General features: G+C 40.7%; 1 pseudogene; it reads left to right on the top strand.

Annotated features, from left to right (window-relative positions):
* The first annotated feature begins 14592 nt into the window (after window positions 1-14592).
* LOC147313928 (uncharacterized) lies at window positions 14593-15219 on the top strand (annotated as a pseudogene).
* Window positions 15220-19122: the final 3903 nt, after the last annotated feature.

Below are 19122 nucleotides of genomic sequence, written 5' to 3'. Positions count from 1 at the left end.
AAATCATAAATTTCAAACTGGAGCTTCCTAAAATCTAAGTATATGTTTGCTAAAGTCACATTAAGCCATGTTCACACACTTCTACAGATAAAACCCATGCTGTAAAATGGCAATAACCACAAAAACAATGTATTTTTTTTCCAATGGTTTTTCAAATGTAAAAGTCTGACCAACTGAAAAATGTATCTCTAGTTAGATTTCTGTCAAAGAGGAATTATGTGAAGTCCTGAGACATAGCACACCATGTTTGCAGCTACATGTGAAAACAGTTGGGATTAACAAACACACTTATAACTCATGTTAAAAGTGTGTAACAATCAAAACAACAGAAGCACCCTCCGGAACATACAACCAAAATCATATGTAACTGATTTTAGACTAGGCTTCTATTATTCGAATTATTCCGTGGTCACTGTAAAGCATTCACATCCATGATGCCAGGCTCCAGGAGGGCAGAAGTGCATATTGCCTGCTAACTCACTGGCAGGAGTGGACGAGTTAGTGAGACTACGAGTGGACTTACCTGGTCATGGAGCTCAGATGCTGCTCTCTAGTCCAACTTCTTGGTGGGAACAGCATCTTCCTGAAACTGAAACACACACAGCTCAGCTCACACACACCTCTGCTGTCTGTCTCACTCTCTCTCTACTGTCTGTCTCTATTAGTTTGTGTCTGCTTCCTCCAGCTCCTCCTGCCTAACCTACTTTGCCTTCACGTCCACAGAGACAGAGGCTGACAGATGTGAAGCACAAAGAAAGGAGCTGGGAGAATTACGGGCTCGCAACTGAAACTCTGGTGCACACAGAGTAAATTACTGCCTTTTTACCAGATTATATAGATTTTTGAAACTAATATAAGGTAAAAGTTGTGTTTTGGGGGGTTTTTTTGTAACAAAGGTGTGTGAAAGGGTAACCATGTGAACAATTAGAATAGAATAGAATAGAATAGAATAGAATAGAATAGCATAGAAATTATCTTTCTGTTACAAGAGTTTGGCATCTCGCCGTTGGCAGGATATAGATTTAAATTCCGATTCTTTTAGGGTAGGCGAAGAAGATAAAATAGAATTCAACAATTCAACAGAACACTGATTGCTCATTTTTCTTTATTCTGTAATGCAGAAGCTTTGCTGGACTGTAGATAGTGGTTTCACGTGGTGCAAGCATACAAAAACAGAGAAACTTGTTTACTCTTCAACTTTATTTTGTCTGTTCACGTAAGTATGCAAAGATTTCTGCTTTAGATGGTTGATCCCTCTCAGTTCTAGTTCAAATTCACAGTTTTTAATTTGCCTTCTATGACTTCCATGTCATTGTGGTTATGACTCAGTGATGCCCAAATTACCCCTGTGTGTGTGTGTGTGTGTGTGTGTGTGTGTGTGTGTGTGTCAATGTGAGAGAGAGAGAGAAAGTGCTCTATAGATAGAACAGAGGACTGTATTGTGGCGTGTTGTGGCGATGAGGTGTAGGGTAAGGGGTGGCACGGGGGGTTGAGGGAGCAGGGAGCAGTGCCAGGGAAGCCTCACTGACACAGCTGGCAGACATCAACCAATTATACCTCCCCATTTTAAACAAGTGTACTCTGGAGCCGGTGTATGTGGCAGCAGAATAGAAGCTGACAGCTTCTATTGGGCAAGTAACCGCACAACTATTGCGTAAAGTGAATAATAAAGAGTTATCCTGAGCTGGAAACTCTGCATCCTGTGTGTATGTATCGAGGGATCAGATCAAGACTTATATCACATTGGCACCCACAATTCCCCAACACTGAAAATGTCAGACCAATAACATCGGCCATGCATGACCCTCAAGTGCTGGAAAATCTGGTTTCTCGGCCTGGGTCCGCATTTCTGCCACCTTTGCCACTTCTCTCAGTCATCACGCTGCATAAGATTATTACCACCGCCACCACTTACGTCGGGAAAAGAGATTCCCAGCGGCTCGGGAACACTGCAGCCAGTGCACTTCCCTCATTATCCTTCTGTGTATTTAAGTCCTCTGTCATCCTCTGTTCATTGTTGGGTTGTCTGTTTGTCCCGCTACATGTTTCCATGAGTCTCAGCTCTTCAGGTCTCAGGTTCATGTTCTAATTATCTCACGTAGTAGTTTTTCATGTTCCTGTTCAGCCATGTTAATTTCACAGTTTCCATGTTTTAGTTTTAGTTTTTCTCAGTTTAGGTTTCAGGTTATTTTTTTCTCCAGTTTCTTTGTTTTTGTTTTGACATTAGCCCAAATAAACGGCTCGCTTGTTGTTATGCTTTGTCTGCCCTTGTTATACCCTTGTCTGCGTTTTGGTCCACATCTCAAACACAACGGCCAACCAAGCTGTGACAAATAGAGTTAAGGCCATGGTTATCTCCCTCCTTGTGCACTCCTTAATTCTTGAGACAGATTAGCCTGGGTTTAATAAACTGGTGGGCAATGTTTGGGTATTTGCTGATGACAGATAAGAATATGTACTATGTGTGCACGCAGATGACTAGCACAGATGACATGATGTCGAAAATTTCAGTGAAAAACACTAAACTTCTGAATTAATAGGCAATAATGAAATGCAAAATGCAATAATGGATTCAGTTGATCGTTCAGTTCAAACAGAACAGTTTACAGACAGGTATGAAGGGGTCAATGGCTTTTTCCTTTTCAAGTTCTTGCAGGCAGCACATAGTAAGATCAGCTGACCCCCTGATGGACCCATTTCAGTTTGCTTACCGTGCACGCAGAGGCGTCGATGATGCAAAAATCTTCATCTTGGACTCCATCCACAAACATCTGGAGGTCCCTGACTCCTCCGCCAGACTTCTGTTTGCTGATTTTTTATCAGCCTTAAACAGTCTGCAGCCTCATATCCTGGCCACTAAACTTTCCTCCCGATTTCGCCTGGATGATCAGCTAATCCTGTGGATATTGGACCTTTTGACTAACAGGACTCAGAAAGTTCGGGTCAACAACTCTCTTTCTGGTCTCCATTCCACCTCCACTGGCTCCCCCCAGGGCTGTGTGCTCTCACCCTGCTGTTCATTTGTCCCACTCTGCATTTTAACTCCAGCTCTCCAACTCTGATAAGACCATTTCCCACACACATAAACAGAAACTACTCTACACTCTTTTTATACTGCCGACACTTTATTCACTTTTAATTACGTACAGTTATTTACGGGGGGGCACAAACAAAGGGGAGGATGGCACAAACACATCCTCCCCTTTGTATAACAAAGGGGGGCTTACCAAAAAAAGTTTGGGAACCACTGACCTACTGACTGACATTGCCAATATCCCCTATGCACGAGAAAATGCAAACTTCCTGTTTTAAGTCCAGATGTAGAGTTTCCGGTAGCTTTATTTTGCGGTCAATTGCTACTCCGAAGATGGACTCAAAAATCATGTCCAAAATACGAAAACGGAAAGAGCAGAAGGTGGGAACACTCAATAAATTTTGACGCTTGAAGAGTGTAGATCAATTGGTTGTTTACATCACTCAACACAATCAGAACTGCATTACAAAATCAGAAGACACATCATCCACATTCAGCACATCACTGTGTAGTGACAGTTCTCATGATTTAAACAGGCAAATGTCCAGCATTCAAACTACAGGTGAACAATAGTCAAAGGTTTCCACCGTTATGTTGATAGCAGCTAGTCAAGTACACACCTACACAGCATGTCAACAAACTGTGAAAAAGCCACATGATATAAAAAAAATGAATGATTTCCAGTAAGAGTCTCTATATATTAGTATTTATGAAGGGTATGTTCAAAATTACAGTGGTCCCTCGCTACAACATGGTTCACTGCACTGTTTCGCGGATTTTTTAGTGCAACTTTGCGTGGTTTTTTGGGGGGGTTTTTTTACAACGCATTCTGCGTGTCCTGATTGGCTGTGGACCATTGTCGATCTCTGTCCTGTCTCTCCTGTACAGTACAGAATCAATACATTGATCACTAGCAGTGTGTCTCTGAAGTGCTGTACTGTATGTTTGCAAGTTCTCTTCCCAACAAAGGCACCTGCGATAGCACCCAAAAGGCAGAGAAAGATGTTAATCATCACACAAAAAGTTGGACTTCTGATTCACTGATTCATTAATGATTAATTGATGTTGAATTCTCTCACAGCTGCTCTATCGCCATGTTCTGGAAATGAAAACAGGGTTTGATCTTTGGTTTCATTCTGTAATACTGGACTTATTTTTCTACAAAGGTTTGAACTTTGAGAGTGTTTAAAAAAAAGAGAGAAACATGTGAAAATGTTCATGCCTGTATGAGAAAAGTGTGAAGTATGCAGTGAGGGGGTTTACAGCCTTAAAACATTTATGATAATTGTAAAAAATAAAGTTGGCTACTTTGCGGATTTCACCTATCGCTGGTTCATTTTAGAACATAACACCTGTCAACCCGTGGTTGACTTGTTTTGGAAAACCCGACCATAAACAATGCACAAACATCACAGCGGAAACGCAGCGCTCTACAGGAGTCTCCCCACTGGAATTAGCATATGCTAAGGCGCATATAGTCTATTAGAATCAACTCACTAAATTAATCTCTCTCTATAGATAGATAGATAGATAGATAGATAGATAGATAGATAGATAGATAGATAGATAGATAGATAGATAGATAGATAGATAGATAGATAGATAGATAGATAGATTAGTGCTGTCAAAATTAATGCGCAAATTAATCCGCCATCACGGTCAACGCGATTAACGCATCTGGAGTGCAGAATGACTCGAAATCCCTGAAATGTATCCGTCAACGCATTTTGTGCAGTTTGTCCAAGTAGAGTTACCTTCACAGTTGATCTGGTAGTGACGGGCAGCTGAACCAATCAACTCAATGTGGAAGATGAGATTTGAGTATTAAAAAAATAACAAGATGGAACAGTTGACCAACATAAAGTATGATACACATTGTGCAGGAAGAAATTTTATTTGCACCGAAGCACTTCCAGCTTAAAATATCACATTGAAGTGAAGCATATGTTAGCCGGGGATGCTGCTAGGACTTTGGCTAACGCGTCAACCAGTTTGCGACAAACCACTCACGGAGCATCGGGGACTCACTAAGTCTACCTTGGAGAGAATGACTGACACAATTGCCAAGTATATTGCAACAAACTGTAGACCTATAAGAACACGCGCTTTGCATAGCTTTGGTTCCTCGTTTAAACACCTTTGGGATAAATATGTTGGTAGTTTTGACCTTACTGTGGACATTTGTGATCTAATAAGATGGAAGTTTATTTATTACTTTGTGTTTCCTCATTTTCTTCTTCTTTAACAAGCTTTTGTCATTCATTTAAATGAACAACAATGAAAGCGAGAGAGTGGATAAATGTTTACAGAGTTTTTTGTTAACATGAATGTTCAAGATGTTCAATAAACATGTTAAGTGCGTATATTTTCCCTTTTTTTCTTGAGTCTGTTTGCTCATGCAAAATGAAATGTGATTAATATAGAATAAAAATTAATTATTTTTAATTGTGATAAATCAAAATTAATCCACAGTGATGAATCTGATTAAACATTTCAGTTGTTTTTCAGAACTAATATATATATATTATATAGTGTATACGTACCCATTAGTATATAGGTTTTTTAAAAAGTTTTATTTCACAGGAGAGAACCTGTGCTAAAAGATTGAAGAAAACTATTCAAATTCTTTTTGAATTTAAGCATAAATTATTTGCGTTTATTCTGCATTTACTTCATCATTTTGCATAAATGTCAGTTATAAACTTAAATATAAAGTTTAAAAAAATATAAAAGTATACTTTCTTAATTTAATCTCCTAAAACCCGAAATCTTTCATGGCATGCATTTTTAATTTCTCTTTGCTATTTGGGCTGATTGGGACCTGATGAATGTAAAAACAAAGAATTACATGTACATTTATACATACGCCGTACATTTATATCCGGCCTGCGAGATAATTTTATGTAGATGTACTATTAGTGTTATGCATGGCCCGGTGATATGAGGCGCTAATAATATACTAACTACAGATCCAATAATGCAGCGCTGCACCCTCCTTGCTGAACGCTGGACTAACTGGGAACATTCCCGCGTCAATCAAGTCAAACTTCTGTTATTGCGAAGCTAGCCGCTCACAATGGCGAAGAGAAAAGTTGATTCTGAAAGCAGAGCCTTTCAGCGCCAGTGGGTGACTGAATATATGTTTACAGACATTGCTGGTAATCCCGTGTGTCTTATTGGTGGAGCTAATGTGGCTGTAATTAAGGAATTTCATTTAAGACGCACTACAAGACAAAAAGTCAGGATAAGCTGAAAAACCTAAATGCAGAGCAGAAACTAAAGAAAGTAAGGCAAGGCAAGTTTATTTGTATAGCACAATTCAACAACAAGGTGATTCAAAGTGCTTTACAGAGACATTAGAAACAAGAACAAATAAAAAGCATGATTTAAAATTGATTAAAACAAGCAAATAAACTAACTAACTAATTAACAAACAAACAAACAAACAAACAAACAAAACAGTATATAAAATCAAAACAGATAAAATCAGAACAGTAGATAAAATCAGTAGTTAAATGTAAGTTTTGAAATTTAAGCTTAAAGTGTGGATTTGGTGCTTTATTCAAATGCAGCTGAGAACAGGTGAGTCTTCAACCTGGATTTAAATAAACTGAGTGTTTCAGCTGATCTGAGGCTTTCTGGGAGTTTGTTCCAGATATAAGGAGCATAAAAGCTGAATGCAGCTTCTCCGTGTCTGGTTCTGACTCTGGGAACTGATAAAAGACCGGATCCAGATGACCTGAGGGATCTGGATGGTTCATACTGGGTCAGGAGGTCATTGATGTATTTTGGTCCTAAACCATTCAGAGCTTTATAGGCCAGCATCAGAACTTTAAAGTCTATCCTCTGACGGACAGGCAGCCAGTGTAAGGACCTCAGAGCTGGACTGATGTGGTCCACTTTTTTGGTCTTAGTGAGGACTCGAGCAGCAGAGTTCTGAATGAGCTGTAGTTGTCTGACTGATTTTTTAGGTAGACCTGTAAAGATGCTGTTACAGTAATCAAGCCTACTAAAGATGAATGCATGGACTAGTTTTTCCAGGTCCTGTTGAGACATCAGATCTTTTATCCTTGATATATTCTTGAGGTGATAGTAAGCTGACTTTGTTATTGTCTTAATGTGTTTTTCTAAGTTTAGGTCTGCATCCATCACTACACCCAAATTTCTCGCCTGGTTTGTGGTTTTTAGATGTATAGATTGAAGTTCTCTGGTGACCTGTAATCGTTTTTCTTTGGCGCCAAAGACTATTACCTCAGTTTTGTTTTTGTTTAGCTGGAGAAAATTGTGGCACAACCAGTCATTGATTTCCTCAATGCATTTACCAAGAGCCTGTACAGGGCCTCGGTCTCCTGGTGACATTGTGATATATATTTGTGTGTCATCTGCATAGCTGTGATAGTTTATTTTGTTGTTGTTTATAATCTGTGCCAGTGGGAGCATGTAGATGTTAAACAGAAGGGGTCCCAAGATGGAACCTTGGGGAACTCCACATGTGATACTTGTCTGCTCAGATGTGAAGTTACCTATTGATACAAAGTATTTCCTGTTTTCTACGTATGTTTTGAACCAGTTTAGTACAGTTCCTGAAAGACCTGTCCAGTTCTCCAGTCGTTTGAGTAATATGTTGTGGTCAGCTGTATCAAATGCTGCACTGAGATCCAGTAAAACTAAAACTGACATTTTTCCACTGTCTGTATTCAGACATATGTCATTAAACACTTTGGTCAGAGCGGTTTCAGTGCTGTGGTTCTGTCTAAAACCTGACTGGAAGGCATCGTAGCAATTATTCTGTTTTAAGAAGTAACTGAGCTGTTGAGAAACTGCTTTTTCAATGATCTTACTTAAAAACGGGAGATTTGAGATCGGCCTGTAGTTGTTCATTTGTGTCTTGTCAAGATTGTCCTTTTTCAGTATAGGTTTGATTACAGCAGTTTTTAGTGATTCTGGAAACACACCTGATAATAAAGAAAAGTTGACGATCTGTAACAGGTCTGACTCTAAAGTCTTTGAGACCTTTTTGAAAAAACTTGTTGGCAGGACATCTAAACAGCAGGAGGAGGAGTTCAGTTTACCTAAGATGTCCTCCAGGTCTTTGCTGTTAATAGGTTGAAACTGTTTCATGGTGTTTAAACAGTTTTTTGGTGGACACAGTACATATCCTGGATCTGCTGTTGATGTACCAATTGCTTGTCTAATTTTTTGGATTTTTTCAGTGAAGAATTTGGCAAAGTCATTGCAGGCCATGGTCAAATGAAGTTCAGCTGCCACTGACACAGGAGGGTTTGTTAGCCTGTCAACTGTAGAAAATAAGACCCGAGCATTATGGCTGTTTTTAGTGATGATGTCAGAGAAGTAGGACCTCCTTGCATTCCTCAGTTGTAAATTATAATTGTGAAGTTTCTCTTTATAAATGTCATAATGAACCTGGAGGTTTGTTTTTCTCCATCTGCGCTCAGCTTTCCTACACTCTCTTTTTTCTTTTTTCACCAGTGTGGAGTTTCTCCATGGAGACTTTTTCCTTCCAGAGATAACCTTCACCTTAATGGGAGCAATAGTGTCCATTACATTTAACATGTTAGCATTGAAGCTATTGACGAGCTCATTGACTGACCCTCTGGGCAGGTCAGGTGTTAATGGGAAGACCTGGTTAAAAATTGCACTACTGTGTTCAGTTATACACCGTTTTGTGATCACTGTTGTTGATATATTTGTGTGGGCTGAGATTTTACTTTCAAAGAAAACACAGTAATGATCAGACAGGCCCACATCAGACACAGTAACCTTTGAAATGCTCAGGCCTTTGGAGATCAGTAGGTCAAGAGTGTGTCCTCTATTATGTGTGGCCTCTGTTACATGCTGAGTCAGCCCAAAGTTGCCCAGAGTGTTACTCAGGTCTTTAGTCCCTTTGTCCTGAGGGTTGTCCACATGAATGTTAAAATCCCCAGCAATAATTACACAGTCAAAATCAACACAGATCACAGACAGCAGTTCACTGAGGTCATTAAAAAAGTCTGTGCAGTATTTGGGAGGCCTGTAAACATTAAGAAACACAACTTTGGATGGGGCCTTCAGCTGTAAAGCCACATATTCAAAAGACTGAAAACTTCCAGGAGATAGCTGCTTACATTGAAATGATTCATTAAATAAGACAGCAACCCCTCCTCCTCTCCTGCTCGCCCTGACCTCACTGATAAAACTGTAGTTAGGAGGGGTCGTCTCGATGAGAACAGCTCCACTGTTACTTTGGTCCAACCAAGTTTCAGTTAAAAACATAAAATCAAGGCTGTGCTCAGTGATTAAATCATTAATTAAAAATGTTTTCCCAGCTAGAGATCTAATGTTTAATAAAGCCAACTTAAGTGTTTTAGAGGTATTACTTGTCCCCTCGTGTTTGGGAGCAGTCTGTGGCACACAAGGTATGTTTACTATGTTTAAAGATCTTTTAGAGTGCAGCTCTCTGTGTTTTGACCAGGCCACATGTCTCCTGTCACCTAAAAGTACAGAAATTTTAAAACCTTCTAGTAAACAGGGTCCCAGCTTCTCCTGGGAAAAGTCATCACTGCCATAATCCTCACAGCCCGGACCCTTCACACATCACGCATCAGACTGCGGAGACAGGGCATGAAGAGGAACTAAGGGGGGCGAGGCTGGGCAATGTGACTTCGATTGCTCTGTTGAGGGTGGGGCTCGATGGCGAACCTTTGGCCGCTCTGGTGGGGGGTTTATGGGGGACAAAAAGGGATTGGGACGGGGGGTAGATCTGAGCCCAGCATTGACCTGCTCCATCATCTCCTCAGTGAATTTCAGGTGTGGGGAGGAGGGAGAAAGGGAGGGGGAGGAGGGTGATGGCCTGTCAGGGGTTTGGGGGACTGGGGAAGGTCGTGGTCCCTTGTCCTGGTCGTTGGTGTTGTTGAGAGAGTTGGAGGCAAATAGGGACCCCTCTTCTTGCCTTAGATGTCTCTCCTTTCTGAGGCTCTTCCTCAGATGCCATGGATGTCTCTCCTTTCTGAGGCTCTTCCCGGGTGGGGGCAAATGGAGCTCCTCCTCAAGGTTTCTGCTGGGCTTTGTCTGTTCCTGGAGTACTGTTTGTTCCTCTTTATGAGATAACTCCTCGTTTATCTCAGCCTTGGCACCAAGCACGGATGGATGACGTATGGAATAAAACAAGTTGGAGGTGAACAGTTTCACCCCTGACTTGTTAAAATTAAATCCATTTGCTTTGAACAGATGCCTGCGTTCCCAAAAAATATTAAAGTTGTTGATAAAGTGCACTGAGTGGTCAGCACATGCTGATATAAGCCATTTATTCAGTGTAAACAACCTGCTGAATCTCTCGTCTCCTCCTCTGACCGGCGGTACAGGTCCACTGATGAATACAGCTGCATTCAGAGAGTTTACAGTATTTAATAATCCAGTAAAGTCCCGTTTCAGAACCTCCGACTGTTGTTTGGACACATCGTTTGACCCTGTATGCAGAACAATGTTTGTCACAGTTGGATATTCATCTGCAATTTGAAGAATTCTCTCCTTCAGGTTGTTGACCATATCGTTAGGAAAGCAGAGGACTTTAGTGTTCTTACCGCACATCCTTTGTACATCCTTTACGGCAGAGTCACCCACAATCAGAGTTTCAGGCCTAGCCTTTAGCTTTCCCTGTGGCCTTTCACTTTTCAACAGATTTTCAGACCTTATTTCGCTGCTTTTAGATGGATGGTTGTCCGATATAGATCCAGGGTCCTTTGATAGTGGAGCAAATCTGTTCTGCAGTTTCACATTCAGTTGTTTTGGAGGTTTGTTGTTAACCTTCCTATTCACGGTTGTCCAGTCCTGTTTCCTCCCGTATATAGGGGTAGAAGAGCTTCTCTGTCTCGTAGGAAGTGAAGGCCAGTCGGTTTCAGAGATTTCAGCTCGCTGTGCCCTGCCTGTGATACGTCCTCCCCCTTCCAGGAGACATGATTTATGTCTTGGTTTTGCACCAAGACAGTCTAAGGGGGGATTATCACTTGAGGATTTATAATAATGCACAGAGTCTACTTTCTTGGTCATGTTATCTGTGCTCCTTAGCTGTGTACTAGCTTGCTCATCGCCATTGTTTTGAATCAAAGGCAAGGTTGTTTCATTTCCACACAGTCCATTTACCTCCACGTTTACTTCTAAGCGATGAATTTTTGTCTCCAGTACTGCAATCTTCTGCAGGAGGCTGTGGTAGTCATCTGTGGAGAGGGAAGGCATCTTGTTGCTAGTTAGCCTAGCGGTTAGCACCTTTCCAGGCTATTGAGGCTGCTCGGTGCCCAGACGCTTCAGCTGTGTCTAGGCCACAGACACACGGAGCGCTGAGGACAAGGTAACCATAAAATGTTGCTTTTTCTGTTAAGAACACTCTAGTCCTAATGATCTACAAGTGTCCAGAAGTTATCGCAGGTAAGCTCACACGGAAAAAAGGGAAAAAATCAGCATAAAAATCAATAAAAATCAATATAAGAAGCAAAGCATTCAAGAGCAAAGAGATGAAGCGTCCACACTCACAAAGGGGAGGAGCTAAAGAAGAATGTGACATTTCAGCAGACTTTTTTCACCAGAGCAAAATCCCAAAGTGAAGCAGTTGTGAACGCAAGTTTTATTGTAGCAGAGGAGATAGCCAAAATCTGCCCGGTACCACTCTGAAGAGCTGCATGATGAAGGTGTGCGACGTCTTGTGTCCAGACAAAACGCAGATTTTGGCAATTGTGAGCCTGAGCAGAAATACGATTGCTGATCGGGTTTGTGAGATGGCCACTGATTTAAGAACACAGTTGTGTGAAAGAAGCAAAAACTTTATTGCATACTCTCTTGCTGTGGATGAAAGTGCAGACATGATGGACATCTGGCCATCTTCATCCGTGGAGAGGAAATATTGAACATTAAATCGATGCACGGGACAACGACAGGAAAAGACATTTTTTAAAACGTATGTCAAAGGGTAACCGACATGAAACTGCCCTGGGACAAACTTGTTGGACTTACAACAGATGGAGCGCTGGTGTTGTGTGGTGAAAAAAGCGGACTAGTCAGCAGGATGCGAGTAAATATGCAGGAGGAAAACTGTACCGGTGAGTTAACAGCATATCACTGCATCATACACCAGGAAACGCTGTGTGGTGAAGTCCTAAAAATGGAGCATGTAATGATCACCGCAATGCAAACCGTAAATTTTATCTGAGCTTATGTGGGAAATATATTCAGAGTTTGCCGACATTCCATATCATACAGAGTTCCGTTGGCTGAGTTGGGGAAAAGTTCTCAATAGTTTTTGAGCTCAGCAAGGAAATCTGTCTGTTCGTGGACATGGCATGTATGATGCGGTGAAGGCATTTCAAGTGAAGCTGTCACAAATGCACCAGTGCAACCTGCCTCACTTTCCCTGTTGCCAAGTAATGTTGAACCAAGTCAGCGGACTTTGCTGAAGTGCACCTGTGCAGATTCAGATGGAGCTGCAGTGTAATGATACACTCAAGGGAAAGTACGACACTGAATGGCCCGCACAGTTTATTAGTTAGCTGCCAGGCCAGGCCGGGCTCCACCATCAACAGGCGAAGCTAGCTGTCAGAACACGTCAGCCACCAGCACCAGCCAGTGAGGATAATCGCCTGGCCCTCCCAAGCTCAACCACCAACAAACAAAGCTCAGAGGCAGGCCGAGCCACGCTCCACCGACAGCCAGTGAGGCAAACTACCAGGACAAGCCACAAGGGTGCTTCGCAATGGCGGTCCTAGCCTGTTTGGCGCCCCGGACGAACACTCCCTCTGGCGCCCCCCCCCCCCCACACACACACACACAAAACATATTAAGGATTATACATTACCATAAAGCTGTTGTCGGAACCATACTGAATTTCGCCAGACAAACACACACACACACACATATGAAGAGAGAGAGAGTATGCATTGTATGCAAAGAGCTACCAAACAGCCATCATTATTCGTCACACAATGAGAACAGGACAAATCAACAATTGACAATAATAATAATAATAATGGATTGGATTTATATAGCGCTTTTCAAGGCACCCAAAGCGCTTTACAATGCCACTATTCATTCACTCTCGCATTCACACACTGGTGGAGGCAGCTACGGTTGTAGCCACAGCTGCCCTGGGGCAGACTGACAGAAGCGAGGCTGCCATATCGCGCCATCGGCCCCTCTGGCCAACACCAGTAGGCGGTAGGGTAAAGTGTCTTGCCCAAGGACACAACGACCAGGACAGAGAGCCCGGGGATCGAACCGGCGACCTTCCGGTTACAGATACGCTTCCCAACCCCCTGAGCCACGGTTGCCCACAATGACTAATTAATATTAAAATCTGTAACATAATGTATTGTTTGGAGTTTAGTCTGTTACTGTTACTATTTTTACCATTTCTTTTTGGAGCAACTGTAACCCACATAATTTCCTTAGGGATTAATAAAGTTTTCTGATTCTGATTGTTTCAGGATGACCTGCCATTATCCAATCACACATCTGCTTACCTGCATCTTTTGCTCGTTTCTCCTCCTCTTCTTTTCTATTTTTTCTAAACTGAGCACCTGATGGCTTTGAACTTTTCTTGTCCATCTTACATTGGTTTTAATTTTGCACTCCAGTATGAACACAAATCCCCCAACCCAAGGATCACCACAACATAACCTAATAGACCTACACCTTAGCTCACAGATTCACTTTGTCTAGGGTTTATTTCTGGGATTTCACACAACCCAGGATTCAAATCATGAATGCATAATGGGCTTGGATTTACATCATTATGAATGATATGTGCTCTAGTTGGAAACAGCCCCCCTTGTGTGTGAGACTTTAAATCATCAAACTGTAAATTATAAATTTTAAATTGTTATTGATCCCTTTACCCCGAGTCCTAAAGTGTAGATTTATTTTCTTACTCTTCTTATATTTATTGTTTGTTTACTTGCACTGCTGTAACTGGAGCCTCGTCGTCTCGTCTCTCTATATACTGTACTGTATGTAGTGGAGATGACAATAAAGTTTACTTTGACTTCAGCAGCAAGGAGGCGCACCGAGGGCTCTCGCGCTCACTTTTCGCATATAGAATTTCGAAAAAACATCGGTGCAAATTATAAGTCTCTATCATGATGTCTGGTGTTTTCGTGTTTGTTGTTTTGTTTTTATTTTGTTTTATTGCGAGTTGGCTATTAGATGCTGCTCCAGCCAGCCAGAGAATCCCCCGCCGGCCCGCCCTCTCCTCACTGTGCCGCAAGCAGCAGGCGCACCTCGCAAACGGAGGGCACCCTTACTCCCAGCAAATGGGCGATAGAAAACCGATCGGTGCCTATGCCATTCCCAATATGCGCTGGCTGATGTCGGGCAGCATGAGTACGAGCAATTTTTTATTTTTTGCCGATGCCCGTGATGCCGCCCCCCACCACGATGCCGCCCCGGGCAACCGCTCGTGTCGCCCATATCAAAAACCACTACTGGAGCTTCGCAACTAACGGGCCTTAACACCGACAAGATGCCACCTAAGAGGAGCAACGTCAACGAGGAGGAACTGGAGGACATAAATTATTACAACTATTTCAAAACAACAAAAACTGATACTTAATTTAATGGAGGACATTAAAGAACTAAGAAGGCAGATCTAGATTCCTAGCTAGGAAAAAGACACTGCTATGCTGGAGGGAAGGGTGTCAGATCTGTAACAATATTCAAGAGTAAATGATGTGATACTGACTAGACTGGAAACTAGGCATCAGACATATGCATGGGTAGCAGCATCAGAGAGAGGGGAGCCCCCCGAGCAAGAGCTATGCTCCTTGGAAGAGCAGGTAATGGCCTTTTTCAAAAGCAAGGGAATTGAAATGGACAGTAAAGATATTGAGGGATGCCATCTTCTTCCAAGGAAAAACAAAAATCAAATACCTGCCATTATCATACGTTTTGTTAATAGAAAACAAAAAAAAAACAAACTGCTCAAGCAAGGAAGAAAGCTGAAAGGAACAAATGTTTATTTAAACGAACACCCAATCAAGAAAAATGCAGACATTGCAAGACAAGCAAGAATATTAAGAAAACAGAAGAAAATACAGTCAACTTGGACATCAGATTGTAAAATATTCATGAAATTAAATGGAACACCAGAACAGCCAAAAGTTCTAGTCATTAGAAAGATGACGGAACTAGAAAAATATAACTGATAAATCAGAACACAAAGCAGTGCTAAATATGATGGTACTTGTCAAAGTTGCACAACCAACTCGGATGCCTGACACTTTTCAAGTAACAACTCATTTAGATATTGACAATAGGACATTGGTGTATGACAGCAATATAGATCCTGATTGTAATTTCTTTAAAAATAAGATACATGAATGCAATTATTATACAAATGACCAATTTAAAAAGAAAATAAAGGTAGAAAATGGTATAACAATTGTTCACTTTAATAGTAGAAGCCTATATGCAAACTTTCAATCCATAAACACAGTTTAAAGTAACACAGTTTAAAGAGCCATTCAAGACCATAATAGCCATATAGGACACCTGGATAACTCCTGAAAAAGAAGAAGACTTTGAAATAAATGGATATGAATTCCTTCATTTAGATAGGAGCAACAAAAAAGGAGGTGGGTGGCACTTTACATTGATAAAAACCTAAAGCACAAAAGAGTGGGAAGAATGACGACTGTTATTGATGGAATGTTTAACAGTAGGAATAAATATGGAAAAAAGGAAAAATCTAATTGTCAGTTGTATATACAGAACACCAGGAACAAAGATCGAGGTATTTAAGGATAGTATGGAGAACCTATTTACAAATCTCAATCAGAAAGGAATGTTTATTTGTGGGGACTTTAATATTGATACTGAAAGGAATAGAAGCTCAATGTTTTTAAGAGCAGTGGAAGAGAAAGAGATTTATGACATTGTTAGAGGACTTAAAAACAAAAGCAGTACAGATTGGAATGATATTGATATGGTAAGAGTTAAAAGAGTTATTGAGGGTATAGTAGAACCATTGAAATATATATCCAACTTGTCTTTTCAAAAAGGGTTTTTTCCACAAAAAATGAAAGTTGCTAAAGTTATTCCAATTTACAAAACAGGTGAAAAGTATAATTTTACAAATTATAGACCAGTGTCAATACTCTCCCAGTTCTCTAAGATACTGGAAAAACTTTTCATACAAAGATTTGACAGCTTTGTGGAAAAACATGAATTGCTGACAAATAGTCAGTATGGGTTCAGAAACAACAGATCAACAACTTTGGCATTGATAGACTTAATGGAAGGGATAACAGAATGTATAGATAATAAGAGGTACGCACTCGGAGTTTTCTGATTGGGACAAATCAGCCCAAATAGCAAAAACAAAGAATTACCTGATTTTTTTTTTTTTTTATCTACCTGATTTTTGTTTCTGAGAAAAATGAGATCCACATATGAGGATGTTTTACATTTTGATAGAACAGTGGCAGTATAAGTCAATATCAGGCCCTTGTAGAGCAAAATTTAGGATTTTGGTCTATACAACCCAAAATGTGATGTCCACCTATGTGGATGCAAGGTACTAGGAGGTTAAATAAGTTTACAGAATCAACTGACAAATTAATCCTCCTACACACAAACCATAATTACAGTTAACATATGATCGTTAAGACATTGTTTTGTTGTCTTCTATTTCGTCACTAGACATAGACATGCTTTACTGTCATTCAAATTTATACCTTACACATAAAAATACGATTTGCAGCATTGGAACCAATTGTTCAAAATATGAATATTAAAAAATAAAATAAAATAAAATAAAATAAAAAAATAGTACAAAGTCTAAGTGTATATACATCTTAGTAGAGATATAACTATACGAGCAGATCTGTAGTTTTTGCATTTGTTAGTTTGGTTTAAAAAAAAAAGAAAAGAAGAAGGCGTGAATCCAAACAAGACAGCTGTAACAATCAAGGAGTAGATATGGTGAAGTTAAATGACTTTGTTTACCTGGGGTCAACCATCCAAACAGTGTTAAATGGCATACCATTTAAAATAGCACTTTTCTGTCCCACTTGTGTAAGTGAAAGGAAAAGTTTATAAGATGGTAGAGAGACCTAATATGACATAGGGTGTGCAAATGATGGTACTATCAAAAAGAAAGGAGATGGAATTTGAGGTGCCACAGTTGAAGATGGTCAGATCTGGGAATGACCAGAATGAACCTGATTCAAAATGGGTATATCAGAGGGACAGCTCAGATAGAGTGCACTAGAGACAAAGCTAGAAAGGTTGAGGTAGTTTGGATATGTTCCAGGACACAATTGTGGATACAAGGCAGCAGGAAAAGAGGAAAAAATAGAGAGGATTCAGGGATATGCTCAAGAAGGATATAAAGAGTCAGCCTTTGCTGATGCACTGAGCATTTCTCCTTCTCTCACCCCTTCTCACAACTCTGCATTTAATTATGAGTTATTAGTCTCTGGCTCTCTTCCACAGCATGTCTTTTATCTCTCAACTTACCCCCGACTTGTTGTAGCAGAATGCTGCCCCTTCTTGTGCCTGGTTCTGCCGGTTTCTTCCTGTTAAAAGCGAGTTTTTCCTTGCTCAAACGGGGTTGTATGTTCATTCAAATAACTATCTGAATGAACAAAAAAATAATTATGGAAAAAATTTCCATGTTGTTAAATTTTGTTATTTTAGCATTATGCAATTCTGTCATTCCAACCTAATGTACTTGACTTAGAACAACTTAATGAATTAATGACGAACCAACCTTTTCACTGCAGTTGAGTCCAGCTTAATTTTACTGAATTGATCCAACCCATGCAAATTACATTACTCCAACAAAAATACTTAATGCTAATAGATAGCCATTTAGTTTTCAACAAAGTCAAAGTCCGATTAACAACTTGTCATGCACACCTTTTTTTCTTACGATTTAATGAATTTAGGACATAGCTGTCACACCATCCATCCTTTTCCGTTTCTCCTTATCAGGTCGCAAGGGGTGGCAGGAGTCTATTCTACCTGTCATACGGTGAGAGGCGGGGTATACCCTGGGCAGGTCCCCAGTCTATGGCTGTATCCCAATTCAGGGTCTGCAGCCTTAAAGTATGCAGCCTTAACGGTCCACAAGGGCCGCGTACTCAAAGACTGCTAAGGCCGGAAGTGCGAGGCTTGTGTAATGGGAGGGTCTAGCCTCCGTCGCGCTGCCCAGGTTGCCTAGCAACCATGATACTAACAGCTGGAAATGTTTCATACAGCTTTGTTTGACAGAAACGAAGGAGAAAATCTTTTGTTCATTTGTTTGTTTGTTTCTACATGAGCTCATTGTAAGATTAAGGTCAGCTATTGAACGGCGTATATTTTAAAGTAAAGGCTTTAAGTTAGTACAAACGTCATTAATGTCACATAACTTTGCCGACATGTGGCCAACAGTAATGTTTTAATGTTCTTCGTTATTGAACATTTGCACATAAATAAGCGACATAATATTCAGTACTTACTTTTAAAAGTTTACTCTTCGGGCGCCCCTCATCTGCCGTTTTTTTCCGGCAAAATTATCCACACCCACCGCTGCGCTATGCATTCTGGGATATGTTGGGCCACGAAGTCTACACTGCCACGTCCTTAAAATTCAGGGAAATGAAGGACGCATTTGAGGGCCGCATTTCGAGCAGCCTTCGAATTGGGACAGCCTTCGTCTCGTCGCTGTGATGTAATCGCCCTTAAAATGCGGCCTTTAAGGCTGCAGACCCTGAATTGGGATACAGCCACAGGGAGACAGACAACTATTCACACACTCACATTCACACCTGTGGGCAATTTAGAGTCACTAACTGCATGTACGGAAAGAGACACAACCACAGGGAGAACATGCAAACTCCACACAGAAAGGCCCTGGCCAGTTTGTGGATTCGAACTCTTCCTCTGAGGTAGCAGTGCTTTCACTGAACCAACGAGCTGTCACTCCATACTTAAAAAAAAAAAAAAAAGTAGAAAAGCTTTGATTACAAGGCTTCATACAGAATTTTCTTTACGTTTTTGTCTTTGCAGAAGATTGCAGTAAATTTAATTACGGAAGGCCCAAACCTAAACATTTACTTCCA

This window comes from Aulonocara sp. 'chitande type north' Nkhata Bay, linkage group LG14 (assembly GCF_057382095.1).
Source record: "Aulonocara sp. 'chitande type north' Nkhata Bay isolate Kocher_YH1m ecotype deep benthic linkage group LG14, A_spYH_male_GT1.1, whole genome shotgun sequence".
Taxonomy (NCBI): Eukaryota; Metazoa; Chordata; class Actinopteri; order Cichliformes; family Cichlidae; genus Aulonocara; species Aulonocara sp. 'chitande type north' Nkhata Bay.
Note: the sequence above shows the minus strand (reverse complement) of the source record. Positions and strands in the feature narration are given on the sequence as shown.